At 39.5% G+C, this 19,979-nt stretch overlaps 1 protein-coding gene across 2 annotated transcripts in view; it reads left to right on the forward strand.

The window, feature by feature from the left end:
- edil3a (EGF like and discoidin domains 3a) overlaps positions 1–19,979 on the forward strand; it is a 132,179-nt gene that overhangs the window by 53,325 nt on the left and 58,875 nt on the right. The gene's annotated exons all lie outside the window — the stretch shown is intronic.

Here is a 19,979-nt window from a genome sequence, read left to right on the forward strand (position 1 = left end):
ACTGGCACAAGAGTAATCTCTAACACACAGAGGTGAGGGGCAGGCGAATGTGGTTGTGTCCAACATCAGAAACTGTGAAAACATGTACAATTACACGACAAAAGTGTCATTGCAACTGTGCCAGTGCACTGCTGTCTTTGCTCCATGATGTATTTGGGGGCCTTGTGTATTTTGATGTAATTGTAGACATCTTGCCAAGAAAGGAAGCAAAGGTGTTTGGAAATCAGCTATATCACTTTTCTTAAAACAACAAAAACGTTTATTGATTATTATTGCAAAGCTTTCTCTAGCCTTTCCTTGGAAACTCCACAACAATCAACTGGGCTGTTTGATTTGATAACTGTTCACGACAACAACAAGGAGTAGCCAAAGTGAGCTGTTTTGATATTTATGCTATATATAAGTTACTTTTTTTCTTACTTAAGCCGTGTGAGTGAAATGTTTAACTTTTCACTGTTCTCAGCAGTTTTTAAGTCAATTTCACAGCAGTGTCAAGGCTTGCTAATGTCAATATCACTTTCAGTACCACTTACTGCACCAAAAGAAATTACCCTTAGTCAATGTGTCGATTAATTTAAAAAAAAGAAAATACGTCACTTAACAGGTGGAACCAACATCTGCTATCCAGCAGTAGAAATACACAAGTATAGCATCAAACCTTTACAATAATGTCTTGCTTTAAAAACCTTCTGCATTTTGAGTCGATCCCAGGATTTGAAAAACAGCATATAGCTCTTTGTCTGTAAGTGCTAAATCTTGCTAAATCCTGCAGAATTATATAGGCCAAGTCCTGTGGCTGCCCTGCCTGTGTGTGTGCTTGGCTGAGCATTGCATTAGCCTGCACAGCACAGTTGTCCTCGTCGCAGGTGTGCTTCTAAGTAATGAATTTAATGTATCATGGTGCAAACTGTGTGGTGAGATGGATCATTATTGGTTTGAAAGACAAATAGGGATGTTAACCAATACTTAAATGAAACCATTCAACCGTCTCATAACTCTGCCACACGTACACCAAGGTTAAAGCTATAGTGCGCAACTATTTTATACAAAGTATTAATGAATGTCAGTTACATTCAAGCCGTTGCAAAATTAGTTGATACAAAGCTAATTATATAATATATATAGCTCCACAAAACTCTGTATTTCTTAGTATGACTATGTTTTCAAAATGGTGTAGTCCTGCAACTATCACGCGCAGAAGCTTGAGTGATGCGTTTCACGTCACCACTGAGAAAGAACAACAGCAACGGGCAGCTTTGGAAACGAAGAGGACATACAAATGACAAGATAATTACCTCTTCAGAAGAGTTCATCATGTTTTATTTATCCTCCGTGTTAGCAACTGTGTGGAGGAGGGGTGGGGGTGCGATTAGCGAAGGCTTGCGTCATGTGGATGCTCCGACAGTGTTGTTGTCATTGCTTAGAATTCCTCATGGGGGCAGCAGAAACTACGCACTATAGCTTTAAACAAGACAACATCTTCGTGGTAAACTGAAAGAAAAGAAAGGGGCCTTTTATTTTTGGGACAGTCGGTGTCAATCATTATTTATTTGTTTCCACATCATTTTTTTTCCTTATTTAATGAAAACCCACAAAACATAAAAAGAAATGGAGTGAGTCGCTATATCAACGGTATGTCATTGTGTTTGTCTTCAGCCAGAATTGTGAGTAATTAGCTAGCATTTATGTCATAATTCACTTATTGTTTCCTATTAAGCCCTAGGGTGGTGAGAAACTGATTCGATATAGACTGAATACATAATAATGTCATACCAATTTTCCTCACCGTCATTACAGTTGAATGGGGGGGGGAGAGAGAGAGAGAGAGAGAGAGAGAATTTTGTTAATAATCAAATCTAGCGTCTGGATAATTCCTGCAATTAAATGATAAAGGCATATAAATAATTGTTCTTTTTAGAATGACAGCTTAGCTGACTTTGTTATGGTGTGGTTGGTGTTGGCTTTTGATGGATGACATCTTACTGAAAAGAGAAAAAAAAACATTGGCTGTAAATTCTGTAGAATCTTAAGTCTTAATGTGTGTGTTCTTTTAATTAATATCACACAATTGTATGTGTGGATAATGATGTTTCCATTATCACTGCTGCTGGCAGTTCATAACTTGTACGCAACTTTTTGGTACTGCATCTGTCGATACTATGAATTCATCAATACATGAATTAGCCTTCTATTAAAAAGCTCACAGCTGTTGCAACAGGATGGATGTCTGCTGCTTCGAATCATTTCTAGTTATTGTAAAATATTAATCCAAACCCTTAAAGGAACAAACCTTTCAGCATACATTATTTACAGTACTTTTTTTTAAGTCTGATTCAGGATTGAATCATATTGTAGGATTACCCTTTATTTTATGTTATATCTAATCCAGTGGTTTAAATCAGTGCTTTGTATATACTGTACAATACAGATGTAACATAATATATGTGTAGGTCAGTCTTGGGTTTTTACTGTTGCTCTTACTATCTCCTTGCTCCATTAATGCCAAATCCAATTTCACACCTTTTGAACATTATCCTAAATACATGCACTACATATCCTGCCTGTTAGACCGGTTTTATGAAGCACAGCCAGGAATGATGTCACACATGGACAGCTAGGATAAGTACTGTACAAGCTATTTCAGACTTCTTTGATGTGTATGCTCTTAATGCTGTTGACTGCTTTGTTTTGTTTTTTTTAGAATGTAGCCGTCAATGACTCAACGTGAGATGTTAAGATGCCATATTCAGGGCAGACGCCATATAATCACAGCTGAAGGTGTTGGCAGCGTGCAGTTGCACCAGCCATTGAAGTGAACGTTTCATGAGTTTCATTTCACCAGCCACTTTACATGCAACTAAATCTCACAGGATCTTGTTTCTCTCTTATGAAATACTGCTTAAATGTTAAACTTTAAAGGTGTCTTTTGCTCATTGCATTAATAATGTGCGTGTGCTCAATTGAGTTTTTAATCCCACTACAGTGCCCGTTGAAGATGTGCCTGTATGGAACGGGCCGATTGCTTGGCCTGTGGTATTGCTGCTTGAAGCTTTCTCCAAAACCAAACTGTACCCCAAAATGACTTACAGAAGGACCCCAAACCACTTCATATGCAACTCCACTGTATAGCCTATTACTGACTTACAGGGTACTTCTACATCAGAGGAAGACATTGTACTACTACATTTACCTGACAGAGAACATGGCAGATTCAGAATGTCAACACAAAATGTCACAATTAAAATGTGGAGTAATCACACAGTTGCCTTGCTTATAAGGTAGCAGTAGGCTACACTTAATTAACCGGACCCAGGGTGAGTTCCGACAGCACGGCGCTGTGGAGAAAGCTCAGAGATTAGGTTATGTTCTGCCTCTGTTTAGAAGTGGTGAATGTACAGCTCACAGCAACTTAATACGATAAAGTGTCTGGTTTTTGTTTGATATTTTAGTGTTGGCAAGTGGCTTTTTATTGAGTTTCCTCTTAGCAAAATAATAGATACGGAAAAGCCAGCGTTACGTAGCGCCTTTTTTTCCAACCTTATTCAACAGCAACAGTTGCGATGTTCCTGTCAGCTATCCGCTCGTGCTCCAGGAACCTGAAGAAAAGTTTGCTCGTTATATCCAGCAATCATGTTACTTTAGAAAAGTGAACCGCAGTCCAAGCCGGTAAACCTCCCGCCACGCCCACCCCCGCTGCTGTCCAGAGCTTGTCAACAGTCTGCTGCGTGCTGCACCAGCAGCTTATTGTTCAGCCCTTTAGTTTTACTTTTAATATCCAATATCCAATGCTGTCCAAATTGCTCCAAAATCCAAACCCCAAGTTCATTGGGTACCCAGGAAACCAAATGTGAAGTAGATGAACGGTTCATGAGATATTTCAAAGCCAGACGCAGAGACATACATACAGTACATAAACACACACAGAGGTGTCCCGCTTTATTAGATAGATAGCAAGGATTTGAGGTTCTACAATTGAAATGATATTCAGACAAAATATGGGTTTTAAATAATTTTTTTCCCAAGTCTTAAGTCTCAGCACTAACTAAGAAAACCAGGGTTAAAATCAGGCAAATTTCAATGCTTTTATTATTAAAGCCCTTATTATCACAAAGTCATTCATCTTGTGAATAGTGTGGCATCAATGTCCCTGTGGTGACAAGAGAACAAGTGCCACGTCACTGGGCAAGTAGCCAAACATTGTAATGACCTGTCACAGTGTGAAGATTGGGACTGATTGCCTCAGTCGTCATGAGCGTGCAGATCATTTTTAGGGCGCATGTTCTCAGCCTATCAAGGACAAATGAAGTATAAACTGTTGGGATTTTCATTGGTCATGTGTTTTATTTTTCTGCACAGACATTTACTGTCATGTCTGTTGAACAACATTTTAATTTAATTCGATACAGTGAAAGTGAATCCTATATTTGAAAGTTGGCAGAATCAGATGAAGATATGTCTCCCTCTTTTCTCTTTGAGTAGGGAAGCTTGATCACAATTTTCTGCGGCTCCTTCTTTACTCTCTTTCAAAGATGTTGGTTTTGTCTTATTCCTTCAAGCTCTCACTCAGGGATAATGTATGTGGAGCTCACTGCAAGTCACAGAGAAAGGTAAATCTGTTAGAGAAACTGTACACACACACATATACATATGACATATCCATCCACTGTAAAGATTAAAAAAAGAATAAGCAAAGTTTGTTAGATCACTTTCTAACGTAATCTCTTTCCATCCTTCCATGGCCTACAACTCCTTAGAGCAAATTCTGTCTTGCTTATTTATCAGTATGTGTCTTTGCCTTTCTACAGGAACGGATTGATTGAGGCTAAATGTAGAAGTGTTAGATCTTTTTTAAGGCATGGGCCTGTATTTGATCATGTATTGGCAGTTGCTATCATTCAGTATTAGCCCTGCTGCCTCCACAGCTTCTTGCCACAGGATAATCAGCCAGTGTCGATGGCTGAGGCCCCATGGAAAGCCACAAGCAGCCATACTGTTAGTCCATTTACCTGGGGCAGATGATCATAGACTGCCTTTAATCGGCACAAGAAAACGAAAGAGACTCCATAAGGACTAGCTCTGTGTGTGTTTGGTGACCCATTTAGAACTTCATTAGTGACCTTTTTAGTGTGTTTTGCAGCTGAAAAGACGGTATCCAGTGGCGCTTATATTTTCAGGTTTTATCTTCACCAGGCCCTCTGACTCCTCGCATTCACATGGGTTTTTATGGAGAGTGAGTGAGATATATAGAGATCTGACTTATTTTTCGCTGGCATCTGTTTGCTGTACTTAATGTATTGCATAAGGGTGAGATGACAGCATAGCCGACTTGCAACATGAATGAGCATCAATACATAGTGGGTGTTTAAACATTTGACTACAACAATCAACTTTATTTGTCAGGTGCAAGGCAGAAGCAGAGGACCGACAGTTTCTCCCAGCATCCCTTCTGCCCCCGTGAACACCAACCACTTCACTTTACCAGCAGACCTATGAGTGGTTACCTGTATCTCTTCAAGCGAGAAATGACTTGCCCTTCTCGAACCTGCCGTTGCCTCACAGGAGGTGACTTTGTAGCAGCGGATCTTCAGTTTTGTTGTCATGGCAGGAGGAGAGGGAGGGAGCTCTTGTTAGCCGGCATATCTTCCACTGCTCTCATGGAGGCCAGCGAGAGGGGACAGCGGGTGGGGTGGAGAGAGATTGGTGGGCTTGTGGTTTTCTGCTCCCTCTCGCCATGATTGAGGCTGTTGTTATCTCCTTCTCACTGTGAGGCAGCACGGTTGAAGTCACTCCAGCAAAGATCACATTGAAGCATGAAAATGCCCTACTCTTTTTGTAGCTGTTGTTAAATGTGGATGGCATCTCACCAGGCCTTAAACATCCCAAATTATTTCAGTTATTAATAGAAATGTCCTAACAAACAATAGTGTTTTTTTGAAGGAAAATGCTTGCATGCATTGATTAAAAAAACAATGTTATCATTTAAACGGTTAAATTAATATCTATTAACATGTAGATAAGTTCTTCAGCTGCACCTCAGACAGTACACAGTGTCAAACATGTAGACTTAATTTGCTCTTTCTTTTTATAGTTATTTTGTATAGCAGATTAAGTGATCTGAACCAAAAAATGACCCATATTTCGACCAAATGATCTTCCAAATTGCCACTTTGTCCACAATATCAGCTTCCTATGTATCTCAGTGGTGAAGCTCCACAAAGCGCTGTTGCTACTTTGTTTATAGCTCTGGGGGAAAGTTGTTCATATGCAGAAATCCACTAACCGTCTTAGATCATATGAGAGGTATTAGCTGAATTGTGTTTTAGGGCGGATTTTAACTTTGAGTTTAAAAACATGTTTTCGGGGCAGGCTTAGCTAACTGGATTAAGATTGATTTAAGTACTATAAGTACTAAGTACTATAAGTTAGTGAAAGAAAGTTTGTTAATGGAAAAAAAAAACTTCTCCATGGTAAACAGGCAGAAGGAGTACATTGTCCACAGAAAGTTAACTAATTTTCAAAATAAACGGAGGCATTGGCTTAGTCATAGTGCCTGAAGTCTGTTCTGTTATAAATCTGACTTGTCTTTTCAGCCTCTAGGTTACATGAGTTAGGAAGTTTTACTGAAATATTGTAAATCTGTACACCACTTTTATTTTTAGGACTTCTTCTTCTGCTCCTCTTCTCTTTTCTCTTCTTTTTAGTGTCAAAAACGTATATAACATGTGCTTGTGTTGCATTATTTCAAACTAACCACTTATTAAAGCTGCAAATCAGTACAGCAATATTTCATAGTATTTAGGTTATTCAGTCCCTCCAGAAAAACGTGATTATGCCATCGCATAATTCAATGCATAATCAGCCAAAGTCTGCATATTTATGCGGGGGCCGCATTTTTTCAAATACGGCGCACTTTTGCCGCATAAATTGCCGATTTCCGCGCCAAATATGCGGGGTTTGCATGATTTCATAATCCCCCCATTTTCGTTGCAAAAAAGTCACATATATCTTAGCAGAAAGTTTACTTCACACGAGCAGCCTTTTTTTCCTGTTGCCATGGGAACGTTATGAAGTGACGTTATGAAGTGACGTTATGAAGTGACGTAATTACGCGACGAGAACATCATCGAAAAGCTGCAAATCCCGCGATGAAGCCATGATGAAAGCAGTTTTTGCAAGAGTCCGCAATTGCATCGCATAAAATTGCATAAATTTCCGCATATTCCATCGCATTTTTTTAAGAAAACATGCCGCATAATCAAGGATTTTTGCCCGCAACAATCACAAAAAAACTCTGCATTTTTATGGAAGGACTGGTTATTCACTCATGTCTCTGATATATTTTACTTCACAGTGTCGTATTTTGTGAAATCCTTCCAAAAATTGTTTATCTTGTGAGTATAGATTTCCTCCTGCTAGAGTACCCCAAGGTCATCATTGTATCCTAGATCTAAAAAGGTGCCTTCAGAACTATTGTGAACACTGGCAGCCTCAAGGCTCTCCCCACTGCTCTATTACTGGGATGTAGAGCTGTGCTAAGGACAAGGCCATTTCCAGACACCCTCTCAGCATTTCATTCACAATCCCACAGCCCACCCACTGCTCACAGTCTGTGGCTAGAAAGCTGCATTTACAGGAAGAGATGAGTGTAGAGAATCCTGGGGGAAGGGTCCATAGTACACCAAACATCCAAAGAAGAGACCACAATTAAACAGCCAAACCGTTAGACGCCAATGATCAACAACTCATGGAGAGCCAGTGAGTACTCTCTTTCTGTCTCGCAGGAGTCTCTGCAGATCAAAATGGAAAGATGGATATGCTTGTGGGCAAGCAGTCCTGTTGTTTTAGCTCACTGCACATTTGTTTTTTCTTTCTTCAAAGCGCCCCACATTTGAGTCACTGGAAACAGCAGAACACCTCTTTATGTGGCATGATCTGTTTAGTAAATCTGGCCTTTAGGGGACTTTTAAGTTTTTACTTTTGTATCTGTGTGAAGAAATAGACATTAATGTCTAAAACATTGTGCATCATGATGCACCAAAATGAAAATTCTGGGCCGAAACCAAATCCGAAAATTCAGGATGCGCTGGGCCGAAAACCGAAACCGCAAATGACTTTTTTTTAAACCCATTTTAAAAAATGTTTTTGTATATTTGTATTAATATTATACTTTTTAATTGATTTCATGAATTTAATTAATCTGAATTGAAAAACTACAAACCAATAAAATGATCACACTTTTATTCAAAGTAACACACCAAAATATGAAATATATTCATTCAGTTCTGTAACAGATTTTTTGTACAAATTACCCAAATAATGTTAAGTTCTAAGGCAATGCCCTCCATTAAGAGTCAAAACATCAATCGCCTCCGCCCCTCCCTTACCCCCCTACACTGCCGCCATCCTTGTCCACAGTCTTGTCACTTCCCGTCTGGATTACTGTAACTCTCTCCTCTTCGGCCTCCCTCACAAATCCCTCCATAAACTTCAACTGGTCCAGAATTGAGCTGCCCGCATCATAACTCAAACCCCCTCCATCCACCACATCACTCCTGTCCTCCAACAGCTCCACTGGCTCCCGGTCCAGTTCCGTATCCAAACTCAAAGTCCTCCTGTTTACATTCAAGGCCATCCGCAACCTCGCCCCCCCCATATTTGTCTGATCTCCTCCAGGTTCCCACTTCCTCCCGCTCCCTCAGATCCTCTTCCTCCATACACCTGTCTGTCCCCTCCGCCCGTCTCACCACCATTCAGCCGCTCTGCTCCCATCTCTGGAATTCATTACCACCGAAGAAACATCGATTCATTCCCCCCCCATTTCAAATTGCAACTCAAAACACATCTGTTTAAAACTTCCTATTCCAATGGTGTTGGTGTGCTAGTTGGGGTACTTTTAAGCGTTGTTGTTTTGATGTACTCTGCATATTGAATTGGATGCCGTGTTTTCAGGTGGTATTTCAAACCTGACGTGGAAAAGTTCTTCGGCACCGTACCACCTCTTGAAATGTCTGCTGAACAAACACTGCAGATCGCAAATTTGATGATCAGAAACGTTGAAGTAATTCCACACCTCTGACATGATCGGCCTTTGCTGGGTAACACCGTGATAATGGCTAGATCAACTGAGAGGGAAATCTGAGCACTGAGGGGCGGGGCGGAGAAGCATATATTTTTGGTTCATATTTTTGGCTCATATTTTCGGTTGTTTTTCTCTTTCGGCCAAAAAACGAAAATGCTATTTTTCGGTGCATTTCTATCTAAAACAGCTTTAACGCTACTTATGTGGTATTTAAAAACAAAACATTGGCATTCACCTTTACTTTGTGCACACAGCATTTTTTTGTATTATATTTGAGGAGAAATATAATGAGCAAAGGAAAGAATCAAAGAAAGAATAGAAAATGTTTTTGTTTGCATGTCTTACATACATAGTTCATACTGATTCTGATGATTATTGTAAAGCTGATGTCTCCTGTTTGCAGACTGTAGCCAGCATTGGTTTACTTGAAAGATGCTTTATTATTTTCATTGTTGGGCTAGTGAAGACATACCTGGCATATTACTCTGACAGGAGGTTTGCATTCTGCATGTCACGTGACAATTTTTCTGTTTGGCTCAAAAACACTAGCAAAGGTGTGTCTGCCACAGTGTGTTGCCCTGACAAAGGGGCACATGCCTGCAAGCACTAAGGCTTTATGGTTAAGTTCCGGTGTTGAGACGGCAAGACGAGTGCTTCGGGACCGTCTACAAACTACAACACCGAAAAGAGATACAAAAATATTTTCAAAAATAGGCATATGCTTATTTTTTTTAAAGTAAGTGCAAGAGAACCGTTATAATTGAGGTAAGTTTGGAGACACTACCTTATTTAATCATTAAATTAATAAATATTTTTGTTGTATCTCTTTTCGGTGTTGTAGACGGTCCCTAAGTATTGCCGTCTCAATACTGGAACTAAACAGAGGTATGAATTAACAAGCCTTTCATGCATTTCTTTCACATGGCTAGGCACTTTTAATGACATTTCGAACACGTTAAGAGGCTAAAAGCACGTTTAAAACTTGTTTCAGCCTCCTGGGTGCAAACTGTAGCAGGAGGATAACAAGGTGTAGGCAACACCGATTGTTTTCGTTTTTCTCGCTACTGACAGCACTCCAAATTTACAAACAACAGAGCTACGTGTTGAAATCGACCGGAATTCTCCTTTAAATCAGAATAAGAATCATTATGGCAGTTTTTGGAAAGTAGCTGTTGAAACAATAGATAAAGAAGACCCGGTCAAAGATCTGTGTTGAACTTCAAATGTCTATTTTCTCGCGCATTCCTTTTTCCATCCCATGAGGGACTGACCCTATATTGCCTCAGTCAGAAGGCATTTTAGATAACAAGCCAGGGAAATAAGCTGGAATCAAGGTGTTTAGGGACACTTTGTATGTGCCGCTGACCTTCTAGATGGAGCCTTGAGCTTGACACGTAAAAACTGACCTTTTTTTCCCTCAAGTTTATTGAATACAAAGAGTTGCACCATACACTATAAACCAGGATCCATCTGTGCTTGGCCCTGATCTTGTCAGTGTTGGCCTCGTGCATGCTCTCACGCCCTCATCTGTCAGTACTCTGACCCATCATTGATAATATAAAAGTGATACATCACCTTTTCCATATGCCTTTAGTAAGCACTCAGTTCTGCTAATCCTGCCAAATAAAAACTGCTGTAGAAACATACTTCAAGAAGATGACCTTTCTTGATTGGCAAGGTGGTGCTTTTGTGAGTAAAATTACAGGCATTTTATTCCCCAATGCATCTTTGCTGTGAAAACCAACCACATAATGGCACAGAATGCCTTCAGGTAGAGGAAGCTATATAAATGGTCAGACCCGTGTCTTGAAGTGCAGTCTTGTTAGTCTTTTAGCGAAAGGCCAGCATTTTTAGAAAAATATTGAATGTGCCAAAGTGCTTCAGGAGAGCTTTACTTAGAGACTGGATTTCTTCAGTTATGTTTGTTGAGATTAAAAGAGAAAATTACAAGAAACAAAAACCTAGGAAATGTGTACTTTGGATTTTGTGAAGAAAAAAAGTATGATTTTATTTATTTTTTTGCCAAAAAAGCAGTGTGAATGTATTTGTTTAATTCAGTAGGTTTCTTTCCCCCATTCCTGGTTTCAGTCCCTAAGCACCCATTCACCTGTTTTATCCTTCCTGTGGAGGAGTTGTAGGGAATCAGCTGTTACCAGGGCCTAATTGTGTAAGGCCCCCTCAGATGCTTGAGCTTTGCTGTCACCTCCTAGCCTCTGCGGTAAGGATGGACCTTTTGGCAGATGGCCAAAGTATAAATAGAGATGCATTTCCAAATCCTAGGTGGTGGAAAAGAGTTAGACTCTGTCCTGCTCAGGGCTTCTGGCTGGCACTGCAAGCTAAAGCAGAACACAAATAAATGTTCAGCTTGACTACACAGAGCGTCCTTATTCAGGTTGGTCAGTGTGTGGCCAAATTAGTATCAGTGTTGTTTTACTACATATTTAAGAGCTCAGTGTAACTGAAATGAAGGTTGATGGTCATGAGAATGTGCAGTTTGTACTGTAAACCATAACATAAGATTGTGGCTGTTGCCCAGCTGGGATATGTTATATCATTATTCCATCTCTCATTTAATCATAAATATGACTCAGCATGGAAGAAATGATACAGATGTGTGAATGGCCATTATGGGGATGATGGTGCTTTTTTATCAAAGCATTCATAGAATCTCCTCTAGACAGATAAAGACAGATCAGAGAGAGGGTCAACAAGGACATTCATTCATAAAATCAGTGTGAAATTTCTCTGTTGAAACCACTGATGCATCTTAATTTGGCAACACTGTCAATATTAAACTCTGCAGAAGTCATACAGAATCTGACCCTTATCAAAACCCTGTTTCTTTTAGTGGATATTATGTAAGATGTTTGGTCATGATTCCATTTTTTTTAAGATGTTATGTTTTAAACTAAACGTATTACATCCTTCATATTTACTTGTCTTTATGCCATGCCTTGGAGTGTTCTTATCTTTAATGTATGGTTTTACAGTCTTTTATTTAAATGTGACGTACGCTCAGTCCACCTCCTTGGTCCAGACTGAAATATCTTCACAAAATTTGGATGGATTGCCTTTCATTGTCCTACTGACTTTGGTGATCTCCTTACTTTTCTTCCAGCACCAACATGAGGTTGACATTTGTGTTTCTGATTGAAATATGTTGACAACTATTGGATGAATTGAATTTGAAATGATCATGAAATTAGCTAAAGATATCCAAAGTCAAAGAGAAGATACATTCTAATGACTTTGGTGACCCTATAGTTTTTCCTGTACCGCCACATCTCTCGCACTCAGCTGTACTTTGTGTTAGTGCTATGTAAGCATGTTAAACTAAAACGGTGAACATAGATTTAATACATGTATAGATGTCAGTGCTGCACTTAGGTTTGGTTTTCATACTTAAATGTTTCTACAACCCTGTTTTGCTACTTAAATGTAACCAAGGTTGTCAGTAAAATGTGTTAAAATGTTATATACTGAAATATTGTGGTTTTCTGTGAGCAGACACCTCTTGTATCCTTATTTCCCCCCACATCAAGCACGTGCTTGCTCTTTGGCTGCCAACTCCCACCACTTTATTTTTGCATATTATGCCATTTGTCTGTTAAACATTAGTAATTGTATCTCGATGATGTTGAAAAGCTTCTGGATCACACTTGGTTTTGCCGAGGTTGATCAGTATTCCCCTCACACACCTGCTGTGGAGGCTCCATCTGTAAGCTTAAAATGACTCTTAAGGCTTTCCTTCGAGTGTCATTCTGCCTTTGAGCTGAGGACTCTTTACACCCCCCCGGTCTGCATGTCTTCAATATGATGAGTGTTTTGCTTCCCAGAGACTTAAACCTTTTCAAGGGCTTCTGGAGTGCTGCTGTGAATAACTTCTCAGTAGGCTAATCCCACAAAAAAAAACGTGTCTTCCAACACTATTCTTATCCCTGAATTCACATGTACTAATGTGAAAACTAACCTGCATGTGAGATGGGCTTTTTAGACATTTCTGTCTAGAAGATCAATAAAGTTTATACTCATGCTAAGCCTAGATACGTATGACCAAGGCTGAGACATAGCACTGTGCAAACACATTTCAAAGATAATAGGTTGATGTTAAATCTCTCTTTCAACTGGTTGTGGGACTTCATCAGACCCCGTATAGGAATCCTGTCTTATGTGGTAATAGTCACTTCAGTGGCATGGGTAAAATGGGTAGATTGACAGGGTAGATTGACAGTGGAGACAGGCACTTCCATGTTCCATCTTCTATCTCTGACTTAACTTGGATAGACAGGTCTTGTCTTGGCCTTGTGTAGTGTGCACTTGACACATTTCACTGCACCAGGACCTGTCAAACAAAACATCCAAGGCTGATCACCCATATACAAAGATGCAGCTCTGAGGACAAGTCAGCACTTCTTGACGTACAGTAGCTTTATACAACTGTTCAGACTGGAATTGACTTTGGCAGACATTTATCTATTCAACATATAGACTGTATGCATGTGTATCTCACAGTATATGCTAAAGCTTGTGTGAGAGTTAAATCATTAAAAAATGAATGAGAAGCACACACAACTGGAGAGATGAGATTAGGTCTGACGTGTGATGAAATGCAGGTGGAAAAACACTGCACCAAACATTGGTAATAAAGCCCTCACTCTGAACATACAACCTACTGAAGTGTCTTGAATTTGCTGCTGAGATGTGAGCAGATGTCTCTTCTATCTCTGGCCTTTCGAATGGGTTCTGTTACATCAAAAGTTCCAAAACTGAGCGGGGAAAAGTAATATTCACAAATAAAATAAGCATGAGGATTGCATCACAGGATAGATGAGCACACTGATGACAGAGGGAAGACAGGACAGCAAAATATGCTGTTTTTCATTAAAGCTGCAAGTCTTATTGAATTATTATTAAATTATGTGTTTATATTGTTCCCATGGTGTAGTACAGTGTCATGTGTATAACATGTCATGTACAAAACATTTAATCATATGCAATGTTCTGCTGCCTTAGATGTGTGTGGGTGGTATGTACAGTATGTATGAGCCTATAACTAGTGTTGTATATTATGTCCTTGAGATGGACCCCATATAAATATTCCAAATGATCTTATCCTTAGACATGAAATACTCATACGTTTTTGTTCTCATAACTTCCCTAATAAAGTGCTCTGTCACAGAGCTTATAGGCCAATGATATAGCTACATTCTTCCTGGGCAGACTAGCAACCAAGTAATGTTAATCATTGGCTCTGTGTTTTTCATTTCCCCCCTTGATACATTAATTCTATGTATCCATGGATTGCAATCTTTTCTTCAAATCTAACGTCTGCAGTATACCACCATTAATCACAGGGCATCAGCCTGTCCCAGGGGAAACCCTATTCACTATTAAAAAAAATCATAGGATGATTACTTCCAAGGAAGTATGAGTGTTCAAGGTCAGGGGTTAATTATGTGGCAGGCATAAACAACCGGTTGTCCACTTCAATTCTGTCGATCACTGACCGTAAAGGTCAAGCCACTATTCCTTGCCTAGATAGTGAGGTCAAGAGGACCAGCTTGGTTACCAAACATGTGAGGGTTCACTGGCTCTGTGACATAAAAACAGATAATATACGATGAAACCTCCCCAGGGAAAACTCAGGGATAAACTGAGTCCAGATGGAAAGATGTAACACGATGAGACATCTCCACATGAAAGCAAAGTTTTGACTAACCTCCAATTGTGTGGCTTACAGTGTCTTGGCAGAGGAAAAAGAATGCTTTACCCAGATTTACCCTACATCTGACTGTAATTTAATGGAGGAAGTGGGTGAGATTCCTTGGCAATACTGCTGGGACATTACCTTTCATTCTGCTAATTAAGTTTGGGGGGCTTTACAAGTAAGAGAGGATTACAAGCTATTAGCAGGCATTTATTCCAATCGGTTGTGCGATTTATGTTGTTGTTTGGGGCCAGTTTAGGCTTTCTGATGCTACTGCATACAGTATATTCAAGTCCAGCTAAAATTAAAATGCTTATTTTAATATAGATCACCTCTGTAAATTAAATTCCCTCAGTCCTCTATTGACGAAAACAACTAGTACCATTGATGGCAGGGTTTCCCGCAGAAAACGTGTTAGTTAAGGTGGTAGGGTTGGGGGGTTTGCCGTCAGACCGGGGGGGTCTGACTACAGACTGTGTACTACATTTAACAATTATTTATTAAACACTAAATATAAAATTTAAATAATAATATATAATAAGAAATAAGAAAGTGCAAAACAACATTCAAAATTTGCAAAGGTGCACAGTCACTGCTTATGGCAGAGCTGACCGCTAGCATCGCTACAAGCTATCCTTGGTTTTAAAAAGATCAATTCAAGGGCCCTTTGGTAATTGCACTCTTTTACAAGTGGACCATTGATGCTTATTTTCATTACAAACACCATACAAACTATACAACACTATACAAATGGTTAAAAATATTTGTCCTTAACAACTGAAACAATTTTAACAAACAGTATACAAACTATACAACACTAAAGTGCGAAAGAAAGTGCAAAACAACATTGTCAAAATGTGCAAAGGTGATCACAGTCACTGCTTATGGCAGAGCTGACATCTAGCATCACTACAGGCTATGTAAATAATGCACATAAAATACAAACGTGAGCAACGGCGTTCAACAATCGCCATTATATCGAATCAACAGGCACGTGCAACCCAGCTAGCAGGTGAAGAACTCAAACAACAAAATCACCAGCTAACTTACTTTAAATTTGCAAGGACTTTAGACTAATACAATAACAGGCTTAAATGAACCCAAAACATAAGTTATACGACTTGAGTTCTCACGGATACACACACGCGATATCAACTGGCTAGTTATCCTCCGGACAGCGACGGACCACGTCTCTTTTTCTCTCATTTCGGCCGTGTGGCGCGCGTGCCCGCTCGCAGTGTGAAGCGCGTCCGCGCTATTCTCCGATATGCACTTGACGGCCTTTTGTGCAGCGGATTTTTCCCCAGCGGGTTCCCCAGCTTAGGCGGGCCGCCCAAACTGCAAAGTGCTGCGGGAAACCCTGGATGGAGAACATGTATGTAGCCATTGTTTTCTTTCTTTTAAAAATTGTATTAAAAACATATTGTGTCTTCTGACCGCAAAAATGATCTATTTTCTAGCTTTGGTAACACTTATTACTGCGAAATTATTTACACTAAGACAGATACAAAAGGTTTATTACACTTTATGGAATTTCTTCTTTTGTGCCTCATTTTAATGACATATTTATGTCCGCTCTGCAAGATTTCACACAATACCTTTACTGTTGAATGAACTGGAAAGCAAATTTGGGCTGTGTGTTTGTGTGGTTGTAGCAGGTGCAGGTGCGGCAGAGGTCAGTGCAACACAGCAGAGAGGGCACAGGTGAGCCCCCTCCCAAAGCTCATCTGTTCCTGCTCTCTGGACACACTATAGCCAATTTAGCACAGCCAGTGCTAGTTCCTGACACATAGCACTATTCATTGCTCTCATTATTGTCCAACTGAGACACTTTTTAGAGAGCAATGAAGGGGCAAATTCAGGGAGGGAGACGTTCCAGTGGACCGATGAGAGCATGGCGAGAGTCTGACCAGAAACTGAGCAAATTTATTCCGGGATTCATTGCCTTGGTTTCCAGAGGCGGTGTCTGTTTTTAAGGTGTAAGGACAACGATGTTTATGTTAATGATGATAACATACAGGGGATTAATCACTTTATCAATCTTAATTCAAATGTCACAAGAACAACCAATGAATTTACAAAAATCCACAGTGAAGTACAATATATCCATTAATGAATAAATTAATTCTCTAGGGGGTTGACATAATAAAAGATGCACCTGTACAATACAATGCTAGTCACCATATTGGCCCTTCAACAAATACAATAGTAACCTACTATTATCAGTTGTCTGTTGCTAGTGGCGCTGTATTGTAGGCCATTCTAATGTTATCCACCACAGTAAGTGCATTGGGTAGACAAAACAACATGAACACCTTGCCAAATATAACAATCCAATGTAATAACCCTAAATACAGTCCTGCCACAGTTTAAACAAAACGTGAGCATTATAGGCTCAACTAAAGTAGTATTATCGGAAGGCCGGTGTGTTGTATTACATTACATTGTACGCCTTGTAGTTTTATTGTTTCCATCCACTGTAGAAATCTTAACTCAGTCTGGCTTGTTAAATTGTTATAACCAAGATAGCACCATTCCCATTAAACTGAAGACATCCATTGAAAAATGTTTTATCATAAGGCTTTAATGACCTTTTTAATTGCAGAATGGTAGACTCTTGACTATTATTGGTGAGGGGAACTCCTCGGATGCATGCCTATAACTGTGTTAAAAGAGGTGTATAAACAGAGTTTATTTACCTGACCACTAGACTAGCACATATTTATCTCTGTACATTTTGTTCACCATCTTTTTTTCACAATTTCTGTCTCTCCAATTCTCTCCATGCTTCTCATCATCTCTTTTCTCTAGTTTTTATCAGTTGAATTACCTGCATTCTCTGAAGTAATCCCTTTTCTTTCACCTGATTTACTGGCAATAGACCGCTTTTAAGTCTCACTTTCTCTGTGTCGATCACTCGGAGGCTAATGGCCTCTCATAAAAGGAAAGCTAGCTATGTTTTCCTCTCTCTGTGGTATGTTGTGCTCCAGGCTATGTAAGTGGTTTGCCCATTTGGCTCACCTTTGTATTTGAAACTTCACACACACACACACACACACACACACACACACACACACACACACCGCACATTGAGGAAATTAATCAGCTGATTGATTGGTGACAGTGGTGGCAACAAAGCGGGATATGAACTTAAAGGGTAACAACATCACTTATGTAAGTGGTGTGATTGCAGTGGATTGTGCTCTGTGCAGAATGAGCTGAGGATTGTTCATGTTTTTTTTGATATTGTACATTTTTGCCCTGCGTTTGGCTGGTGACCTGTATCCCGCCTCTCGCCCACCAGCGCCCTTCAAGGATAAGTGGGTATAGCTAATGGAAGGATGGATGGATGGATGTACATTTGTGTTTCTAATATATACATTTTTGGCTGAACCCAGAGGGCCAACCCTATAAACAGGCAAGTCCATCGCTGAGTCTATCCCTGAGTGATGAAGTTACACCATTGGTCAAAGTGAGTGAGGATATCGTTTGAGTTGGAGCTTCCCTATTGGCCGTTGCTGTTTCAAAATGTAATCGGCGCACATAGTCAGCTGTCTAATTTCCTCAATGCGCTGTGTGTGTGTGTGTGTGTGTGTGTGTGTGTGTGTGTGTTAGATAAACTATTTAAATAACAGAAAGTAGAACACATGAAGAAAGGAAAAATCTTCTTTAAAATAGAACCATCTGAAAGTAGCACAAGGGAAGGATGTTTCATTTTCAGTTTCCGGCGGAGATATTAACATTGGTGCACCGAAGAGAGCAGAGAAAAGTAAACAGTGAATTTGTGTGGTGGTAGCAAATGCACAGTGTAGGTTTCAATATGTCCATAAATAAACACTGTTGCTTTTCAAGACCAACATTTGAGGCTGTGGTTCATAATTGTCATGGGGTGCAACCTAGGTCTGGTCTGATTAAAAAAGTAACATAAATGAAACAACAACACTTTAGATGAGTCATTTAGAACAATAACCTGTTGAAAATAGACTAGATTACATTATTGAATTCATTAAATTAAAGCAGTGCTATGTAATTATTTGTCTCAAACGTATCCTAACCATGTCATGTGATATGCTACTTAAGTACACAAAAAACAATATTACTGGGACCACTACAGATGAACATTTAATATCCATGAATTATATCATATTATAGACACAACCGCTGACTATCCCTGTAAGAATTTGGCCACAATTAATCTTATTGACCATACACAGTCCAGCCATATACTAGGTTTAACTTAGTCTTGTTTCTTGGTTTCTTCCTCCTTTGACATTTGAGGTAGTAGTCTTTATAGAGGGTGTGCTGCTCACTTTACACATATTAATACTCATGAGCTTACTCAACTAAACTCTACAGCATCATTTTTGTCATTTATGTTAAGATGTTCACACTAATGCTACTGCATTTATTCACAGATGGATCTACATTCAGTTAATGCATTTGATGCATTATATCTCAATGTTCAAGTGGCAATAAAATCACATTTCCATTTGAGTGTTTCACTAAGGCAATTAGTAGACCAAATATCCCTTGTACAGATGACTCTGCTGTGAAATGCATGAATGATGTTTCATATGGCCACGCTGTGCCCTTGGTTACTGACTGTAGTTTAATTGTTGTTATCACATTTCCTAACAATTAGTGGTTATTGAGTATTAGAGCCATTACGAAACGGAGAAGCTGAATTGTTTAATGACGATTGGCCATTATTGTTCTCTATATGGCGGGCTCTAGTTGGTATTTTTCAGGTGAACAGTTATTCACAGGATCGTGTTGCCCCTCGAACTGGAACATACCCCCCCTTGATTCCCCTTGATTGCAGTGACCTCCCATAATCAACATGTTTCCTTCTGACAAGTGCTTGTTTGTTCATCTCTATGCTAATAGTGTGTTGTCAGTACGAGGCTAGTTTCTTGTATTAGTCACGCTGGCTGTTTTTGGATATGTAATCATATCAGATTGTCCCGTACTAGCTCATCAAAGCACAATTTCAGCCGAGGCGGGAGCATAAGAAAGATCACTGCTATCCATGAGAAAATCAGTTTATGGAAATTATGATTCTGAATCATCAATTTGAAACATGATACGTTCTGCAATAACCTATGGAGAGGTACAATAACAACTGATTACTGTACATTTTGCATCTGATTATAGAAGCATTTAGAATCTTCCAGCACACCCCAAAACACCCAA

The sequence above is a fragment of the Sander vitreus genome, chromosome 5 (assembly GCF_031162955.1).
Source record: "Sander vitreus isolate 19-12246 chromosome 5, sanVit1, whole genome shotgun sequence".
Classification (NCBI taxonomy): domain Eukaryota; kingdom Metazoa; phylum Chordata; class Actinopteri; order Perciformes; family Percidae; genus Sander; species Sander vitreus.